This window comes from Sprattus sprattus (genome assembly GCF_963457725.1).
Source record: "Sprattus sprattus genome assembly, chromosome: 18".
Classification (NCBI taxonomy): domain Eukaryota; kingdom Metazoa; phylum Chordata; class Actinopteri; order Clupeiformes; family Clupeidae; genus Sprattus; species Sprattus sprattus.
In genome coordinates, this window is record NC_137916.1 from 3044399 (window position 1) to 3054315 (window position 9917).

Here is a 9917-nt window from a genome sequence, read left to right on the forward strand (position 1 = left end):
TTTCATTTTGTCTGGCTGAAGCCATTTAGGCCAGCAACAGAAATGTTCATTTCATTCTCAATTAATCTAATCTATTAATTTATTTAAATAATAATGCTATAATATAGCTCCAAGCAGCAATGGTGGTTTCCTCCAAACATTGGGATATTAAAGTAACACTATGCAACCATTTGACACTTTTTAAGGTATGGTTTTATAGGGAACTGGTTTTGCTACCATCCTCAAATTCACTTTGATAGCATATGGTTATATGAAGGACAGATAAACACCTCTGTCTTTCCCACTAGCCATCCAAGATATGTCTTATGTAGTTCTGTGTAACGGGCTGGAACCCCCTGCAAAAATGGAAGAAAAGCTTTCACACGCATGAAATTCGCAGCTATACAGTTAAAAGACGCCAGTTAGTGTGTTGGCAAGCTTCTATCAGTGTCAACTGGGCTGTTGGTGGTGTTTGCAAGGTTTTTGCATGTCTTTTATGTTGTTAGCCTACTAGTTTTGGAACAGAACTCTGTATTGCTGCTTTACATTTCAAATGCAATACTGTGCTAGAAGGCTGTGAAATTTGGCACACTCATTAAGGATAGTCCCTTCTTTATTCACAACAAGTTTCATGTGTCTCATTAGACCACTCTAGCGCCACCAATGGGTCAAAGTTGGACTTAAACACGCAACTTTTGAACCGTATGACCGACTTTCAAAAATGAGGTACCATTGGATTCCCTGGATCAAGGCAAATTTAACACACTCAATTTCACTCAACACACTTAAACACACTCAATTTACGGTTATATATTTCAAATATTTGCTGACATATGACGTCACTTCCTGTTCGGCGGCTTTTCTGCTGAATTTGAGTGCCTGTACCGGACAAACGGTTGTGAGGATCAAAATTCTGTTCGATAACTTTTGTGATAACTTTTGTGAGGCTAGGTCTGAAGATCATCTCTGGTGATTTTGAAGAAGATTTGCCAAAAATTGTAGGAGGAGTAGGCTTTCAAAGGTTTTTGATAAAACCGGAAATTGCGGAAAATCTATATACCGGAAGTTGAAGCCGGGGGGGGGGGGGGGGTAAACAAGTCCAACTTTGACCTGTTGGTGGCGCTAGAGTGGTCTAATGAGAGCCATGAAACTTGGTGTGAATGAAGAAGGGACTGTCTGCACTGAGTGCGCCAAATTTCACAAAAAGTTAAGGAAGGAAACCTAATAATCATATAGTCTTATGCAATTAAGTATAATCATATAGTACATCTAGATTCACCTTATTTAACCTAAATAGGTGGTCATGTGAGCTGATACTGCTTTTTTGACCTGTGAAGTGCTGGATTTTGGGGAGTTTGTTCTTGGGACAGTTTAAAGTCGACTTAATTGGCTTATAATTAGAACATCATTATCTGGTTATTTTAGATTCTACATAACCAAATATCGCCTGTTTAACTGTAGATTTGCATGGAGGATCTGTTAGTCCGTAAAAGCTAAACACATCCAAACGAAAGGGGTCCACAGGGACAGGACATTTACGCAAAGTTGCTCATCATAACGCTTAACATAACAGGCATCACTTCAAACTTCAAATGGGATTCAAATCACCTCTGCTGGAAAGCTGGTGTCTGTTCCGTTCCCTGTGTCTGATCTCAAAAATAAACTGGGTAGCGCATCCCATGGTATCAATGTGAGGCATCGTAGCGGCCATTTTTTTGGGACCACTTTCCTGCTTGAGACCAATGATTATGACGGGCGATGAATATTAGATTTAAGATATTTAATGAATTTGCATATTAAGCCTTAAAGTAATTTCAAGTTTTCATAAACCTTGTTATATAGCTTGTGTTTGCTTGATATGTATAAATATTTTCAAATATTGAAACTTGTTCCTCTATCGTATTTTATTAGTGTTTATGATTAGAACCTGGCCAATTACTATAAGGCTTAATATGCAAATTCATTAAATATCTTATATATAATATTCATATGCGCAGTTGAATGAATACCATTCCCCATAAAACGTTTCAGTGCATAGCCTAGAATTCTATATTTATATATGACAATTTGCACCATTTGAATTCAATTCATCTAATGGAATAGTGTATTTTCTCTCAGGCAGTGACTGCCCTTCCACTTTGTTTTGGTGAGTTTCTTACTGTTAGTCTCCTGACATACATGTAGTGTTGGAAGAGCCAACATATTTTCATCAATGAATCATACACAAGATATATTCTGTTTTTATTAGTACTTTTATTTATTGCTGACGTGTAGGCCTAGATTTTAAATAATGTTGTAAGGCTGTTTAGTCTCACATGTAAATGACTCACCTGATCACCTGCATGTCCAGAGCATGTCCCTGTCTGGCCACTGCTTTCAGCATGCCTGCCCCTATCCCTGTCTCTCTGTGCTGCCTGCATTGTGCCCACACGTCATTTCATCAGAAGAACAGCGACTGACCTTCATGATCTATCATTTAATATTCTGCATTTATTTTATTTTTGGGGGTGTGTTTGGGGGGGTGGGGTAACATCAACACAAGGGATGCAAACTAGATTAATAAGCTGGTGAGGAAGGCTGGCTCCGTAGTGGCAATATAACTGGACAATCTGGAGGCAGTTGCGGAGGAGAGGACGAGGAGGAAGCTCGATGCTATCCTGAGGAACCCCTCCCATCACCTCTATGACGAGCTACAACAGATGGGGAGCATGTTCAGCCTCCGACTGATCCCTCCTTGGCACAAAGCACCTGGGCCAATAGCCAGACTCCACAACTGAACAAGACTTTTATGTAATTTACGCCAAGGGAGTTGTACTATCTTATCTATTTATTTTTGATTTCTTATTCAAATTTGTATTTATTCATTTATTTTATGTATATAGGCTGCTTGGTTCCTACTAGGCCTACCTTGATGCTACAACACCTGAATTTCCTTCACAAGATTAATACAAGTTTATCTTATCTTATCTTTATGAGGGTACTTGTTTTGTTTACACATTTAGCTCGGTATCAAGTTACTTACTTTCTGAAAAAAACGCGCTTGGCTACTGGTCCAGTTTTCTCAGCTTTTTAAGTAATCTTAATTCCTCCAATACTCTACCTCCTCTCCACCAAGTTAACAACGACACAAGATGGATTTAAACTAAATCTCACAAGGAGGGGAGAGTCACACACTAATGTTTTTCTTAACAAACGGAAATAAATTGAAAATAAATAGAACATAACAAGAGACGGATCCATTGACAGGGTTCATTAAAGGAGAACATATATATCAGAATCAGAATCATGTTTATTGGCCAAGTATATTTCATACAAGGAATTTGTTCTGGGTTTAGTTGCTCTCAATGTACTTAAACTGAAAATATACAGTATAACCAATAGTTTAGGATAAATTAACTAAATATAATATATAATATAATAATAAAATACCATCATTTGTCAACTGTTCATCAGAGTGACGGAAAGGGGGAAAAAACTGTTCCTGTGTCTGGTGGTTTTGGTGTGCAGAAATCTAAAGCGCCTGCCAGAGGGGAGGAGCTGTCCTTATCTTATCTTTATAAGGCAAGACAAGATAAGGACAATGTCATCCCTATAATCAACACCATGTGATTCATGTACATTTGTAATTAAGGGGAAGATAGTAAAATATCATATTCTGAAGCCAAGGATTCACGCACCTCATGTGCTTAGTCATCATCCTCTGAGCAGCCAGGTACAGCGGGTAAAATAAGTATTGAACATGTCACCAGTGGCGGACCTACCATTAAGGCGAACTAGGCAACTGCCTTAGGCCCTCACCCAGCAGAAAGCCCACGATAAATTGCCCTCCCACGCACCGATGGGCCGGCCCAAGTCTATAACTAATCGCCCATCCCGCATATATCGTCGGTAGCGACAGTTTTCCTTGCTTAACCGAATAATTATTTACCCCTAATGATAAGAAAGGGAATCACTGTCTGCTATTTATACTACTCCTAGTGACCTGTATTCACACTCATGGTTACTATTTTCTTACTATTTTCTAATCTCCTCCGTCAGTCTTACTATGTTTATTTGTTATTAAATGTTAATCACTCTAGTCTAATACTTGCGTGTCTCGCTCGTAGACACATTTAACACCCCTACACACACACATAATCACACACCCAGCATGCAACACTACCATTACCACTGATGTTTACACCCCATCGTATGTTCTGGGCCCAGTTTCCCGAACGCTAAAAAGGACTTGAAATCGGTCGTAAGAGGGATATTGCAGAGCGGTTTCCCGACGCCGCACTTACGGCAATGATGAGTCTATGATGTCGCCAAAATCCACGTAGGCCGTTAAGATACGTCGTTATCGGGAAACTAGGCCCTGTTCTGTTCATTTCTACAGCAAAGTTCAAACCAGTGGCGGCGGACCTTAAGGGCGATTGTGGCGACGAACTGCTTTCAGGAAAAGGAGATTGTTTTTCTCTGTCGGCGTACTAATTAAGATAAATTGACAACAAAACAATTAGGACTTCCTACACCAAATGTATCGATTCAACAGGTTTCTACAAAGGGTGGAACCCTACATCCAAGAATTGGAACGAAAGAAAATCATGGCTAGCGCTGTGAAGTGGCTAACGCGGTCTGTATTTCTTTATTTGTAGGCTGTCACTTTTCATAGGTTGTACAGTGTGAATGTTCGCTTTTTGCCCTAACACTGAGTTATTTTCTTTGTGAAGACTTAGTTAGCTTTTGTAAGCCAATACTTTCGAGATCAGTCAATAAATATAGTTGGTTTTGACTTATATGTTGCCCCCTTCATACGTTGTTGACATTTATGTGTCCTGTAAAGCTATGTTGCATCATACAACATTTGAGACATGTGGATAATGAAAAAGTGGGATAATTTAATGTGGAGCCAAATCACTTGCTTATGAAGGCTCCTGAATGCAACTTTCTTCCATATAACTAGCTACTGTAGCTATGTAGGTAGAGGGGAAATATTTTGATTGTGTGCTGCCATCTACTATACAAAAAGGTATTGCTGTATGAGTTAATCAGCCTACAAAAAAAATGATATTGCTTAATGTAGGTCGCCCTAATCATTATCAAAAAAATTGTGTACTCTTTCTCTGCTGACATTTATTCCTAAAGGCTCTATAGTTATACATATAGGCCTAACCATCTGATACTAGCCCAGAGTTAAGCATATTCATCTAGCAAACTATACCTACCTTGGAGTGTTACAATAGCCAGTATCATTTTATTCCATGTGTCCATCCAGGCAAATTTGTGGATCCAAATGTTATTAAAAAACATATATAATGTTATTTCTTTGTAATCATCCAAAATTATGTTAAGTGTATGGGTATTTTGCATACATTGAGCGGGCAACGCGCCGTATATTAAGTAGGCCGCTCTGACAGACAACTCCAGGGCCACTTTTTCCCCCCAGTCCGCCCCTGCTTTGAGGTGGCCCTTTTTTTTTTTGCATTAAAAGGACGGATGAAGAGGGCCCCTGGCTATGTTTTCGCCTTAGGCCCCCAAATTACTAGGTCCGCCACTGCATGTCACCATTTTCCTCAGTAAATATATTTCCAAAGGTGCTATTGAAATGAAATCTCAAGGTGTGGCCATGGAACAGCAAATCCGCACATCATGCAACTAACTCTATGACTCACATCCAAATATGAATGATCTTTGATAAACTCCACCAGAGTCATTAAACAGAGAAAGAGAAGAAAAGAAGAGAACAAAGCTCTGGTTGTGGACAATGCCATCTAGGGTATTGGTGCCTTCATCAGCATGACACAGGCTACATTTCAGTCTGTGCACATAACTTCAAGAATGAAGAGTTTTTTAATTTAGCATTATGACACGAATGAGAGGTAGGGAACGGATATGCCCCAATATAGTAATGTTATCATGTATGCTTTTCTTTTGTTTCTGTTTGCAGTGCACCCTGGGGTTGTAAAACAGACCATCTCACAGACACCTGGGCTCTGTAAAGCGCCTTGAGATCAATTTATTGTTTTGGCATTATTTAAAATACAATATTTATAAATAAATGTAATTTAATTGACTATGCAGACGAAACCAAAATGGGCTGAAGAAAAACTCAGTAACCCATACACACGGGCACATTCATACAAACTATATCTATCTATTTAAACACTGTGTGTGTATTTATTAAATATTGAAATGTAAATGTAACAATTCCCTTTGTATTGTGAAGTCTTTTTTTTACCTATAGGAGTCATGGAAAACAAATACAATGGGAATTTCTTTTTTCAAAACACCAATAGGAAATAAAATGAAAATGAAAAAAAATAACATGAATATGATAAACAATTAAATATAGCTGCAAGGGAAACTTAATTCCAAGCGCAAGAGACGCGTGCCTCTGAGATTGCCGCAATTTACAGACATGCAAATGCTCAACGATGCAAATGTTATTCTATGGTCAGCTCTTTGTGATTCAAAGGTTGCAAAGTTTATTCCATTTACAGCTGTAGTCACTTTATTATCATTGGTAAACACGAGATGTAATGTGAACTTGTTTAGCGTCAAGAAAAGGTGCCTTCAAATGCAGTGTTCATGAATACAAACATCAAAAGAAGGCTATGAAGTAGTTTATATGCTTATATATTTTCAGACAATTACGTATAGCCCTAATAAATACACATAAATAATTCTGGCAGAATGATGAATTACCCTTTCATTAAATGTGATTTTTCAGCTAAACTGAAGGGATTGACCAGTTAAAGTTTAATATCGTAAGTAATGTTCCAGGCACTTAAGTGCAATGTCATCGACTTCTGGGTCAAATTTGTTGGCAAAAAGATGCTGATGCCTGAGAATCCAGTTGAGATCACCAACACCATACACACAAAATCCTCTTCTGTAATCTCCATTGCATGGGGGATAATATGCCCCCCTCCTTACATCTCCTTCATGATGAGCCCACTTCACCAGACGGGCTATGGAGTTCATGCCTGTCATGTCGTATTTCTTTTCGGTAGAGTTGTACAATGGCTTACTTGGCATGCGCTGAAGAGATGCCCAAATGCACTCATCTGGACTGTATGTGTCCTTCGCCCATTCCATCAAAGCTTTAGCCTCTGGGTTTTTAAACACGTTCTCTACAAACTCTCTCGCCATCAGAAAGTAGGCCTTTCCAGAGAACTTTGGGGTACTGATGGGAGGGGGGCTCTTCTTAATGCCAGTCCGAATGACAACAGACTCAGTGACATTATGGTGGTATTCCCAGCGAGCTCTCTTGTATCCAGGAGGTGCCTCAGACTCTAAGCTGTTCTGTCCATTTAGCACTTTAAGTGCTCGCACTATCTCTGCGTTGGTTTTGATGGGGAAGTCAGTTCCACAGGTATTGATAAGGTACTTCCACTCAACAGTCAAGTCAAGCAGATCATTCATGCAGTTCAGGTCAGCTTGGACTCGAGACCAAGAGGCATAAACAACCCTCTCCAGTTTGCTTGCCACAAACACATTTGGAAAACAAGAAACAATGGCTTCCACAGCCTTCATGAAGTTTTCTGGAGACTTCTTGTCCACATGCACATAGTACACATTCTGTGGTGTGTACACAGCTCGGAGGAGCCTCTCAAACATCTCGATCTTCTCATGGATCACCATGGAATAGGCAATAGGAAAGTCTCTCTCTTCTTTACTGAGGGCTACGGTTAGAAAGCCCCTGCCTTTGACGTAAGCACTGCAATCTTTTGTTGAATTGAGATAGAAAGACCTTCACGTTTTTTCTTCTTCAGAAGTCTGCTGAGATCCTCCTTATTAAGTCCTCCCATGTCCCCTCGGATTATTGCTGAGCAGGTCAGTAATTCTCCGAGGTCACTGGTAGGTAAAGCACCTGCCTCTGGCGGCTGATCAGAGTTGTAGCACTTATTCTTTGAGCTGCTCCATAAAAATAGGCAAAAAGTAATCAAGGTGAATATGAATACATTTTTCAGCACCTCTAGTCTAAAGGGGCAAACCTTTATTAGAGGCATCTTGCTTAGTGTCTCCTTGACTTGGTTTGAAACTAACACACTGACACTGCTAACACCAGATACTCTTCAGATCTCTTAACTCCTGAGATTACCTCTAAAAGGAAATTGGCCAACCTTGAATGATTTATGATTTATCCAAAGTACGCATCAGATGGTGTAAATGTGGGAGGGATGGATAGGCCTTACGGCAAGATGAGATAAGGACTATGTAAACTTTGAACACCACAGTCAATGTGATTCATGTGATTGAACTGTGTATTTAAGGGGAAGATAGTCAAATATCATATTCTGAAGCCAAGGAATCCCGCACCTCATGTACTAAGTCATCATCCTCTGAGCAGCCAGGTACTGCGGGTAAAATAAGTATTGAACACGTCACCATTTTTCACAGTAAATATATTTCTGAAGGTGCTATTGACATAAAATGTTCACCAGATAACAACCCAGATAATCCAAAGATACCAAAACAAATACGTTCAGAAATAAAGTTATGTCTAATAATGTGAAATGACACAGGGAAAAAGTATTGAACACGATTACTGATATTTATTTAATACTTTGTACAAAAGCCTTTGTAGGTAATGGCAACCTCAAGTCACTTCCTGTATAGAGAAACTAGTTGTATGCATTGCTCAGGTGTGATTTTGGCCCATTCTTCCTCACAAACAGGCTTCAAATATTAAAAGTTTCCTGGCCTTTTCTATGAACTCTGATCTTCAGTTCTTTCCATAGATTTTCAATTGGATTCAAGTCAGGTGATTGGCTGGGCCATTCTAGCATCTTTATTTTCTTTCTCTGAAACCTATTGAGAGTTTCCTTGGCTGTCCATTGTCTTGCTGAAATGTCCACCCTCGTTTCACCTTCATCATCCTGGTAGATGGCAGCAGACTTTTATTAAGAATGTCTCTATACATTTTTCCATTTGTCTTTGCTTTAATTGTGTGACGTTTTCCAGTACAGTAGGTTGAAAACAAGCCCCCACACCATGATGTTCCCTCCTCCAAACTTCACTGACTTCATGATGTCCAGTGCCATTTCTCCTCCAAACATGGTGTGCATTATGGCATCCAAAGAATAAAATTTTGCTCCCATCTGACCAGATGATATTCTCCCAGTATTTCAGAGGCGTCCAAATCTTGTGCAGCAAACTTTAAACAAGCTTCAACATGCTTTTTCTTAAGAAATGGAGTCTTGCGTGGTGAGCGTGCATACAGGCCATGGGGGTTGAGTGCATTACTTATTGTTTTCTTTGAAAAAATTGTACCTGCTAATTCCAGGTCTTGCTGAAGCTCTCCACAAGTGGTCCTTGGCTCTGGACAACTCTAATAATTCTTTTCACTCCTCTGTCAGAAATCTTGCAATGAACACTTGGTCGTGGCCAGTTTATGGTGAAATGATGTTCTTTCCACTTTTCGGATTATGGCCCCAGAAGTGCCAAATGGAACATTCAAAAGTTAAGAAATGCATCCTTAAACAATGGCATCAGAATGTTTTGATTGCAACATTTAGGTTGCAAAGGTCTTGCGAGAGCTCTTTAATTTTACCCATCATGAGATGTTTCTTGTGTGGCACCTTCTTCTTCTTCTTCTTCTTCTATGGAGTTTTACGGCAGCTGGCATCCATGATGTTGCATTGCTGCCTCCTACTGGACTAATGTCCCACAGAATTAGATTCTCCCATAAAGTCCAGTGTCAAATAAAATTTTTAAAAAGTGACGCTTTCCCTCCCCAGTTGTTCCCACATCAAGTACGCTTTTTAAGGAAACTTCCTTCATCCCACATTGCCTTAGGCGCCTGAACAAGACTTGTCTATAGGGTTCATACTCCCTACAAAATAGCAATACGTGTTCAACAGTCTCCCTCTGCTGACAAGAACACAGTCCGTCCTGATGCTTTCCCAAAACACACAATGTGCTATTGAGACATGTATGGCCTATTCTCAGTC

The 9917-nt window shown here is 39.6% G+C and overlaps 1 pseudogene across 1 annotated transcript; it reads right to left on the bottom strand.

Annotated features, from left to right (window-relative positions):
* Positions 1-6720: 6720 nt before the first annotated feature.
* Positions 6721-9032, bottom strand: LOC308379829 (beta-1,3-galactosyl-O-glycosyl-glycoprotein beta-1,6-N-acetylglucosaminyltransferase 3-like; annotated as a pseudogene). Its single transcript has 2 exons — positions 8932-9032; positions 6721-7878 (listed from the first exon to the last, which is right to left on the bottom strand). The product of its transcript is annotated as a beta-1,3-galactosyl-O-glycosyl-glycoprotein beta-1,6-N-acetylglucosaminyltransferase 3-like (transcript).
* Positions 9033-9917: the final 885 nt, after the last annotated feature.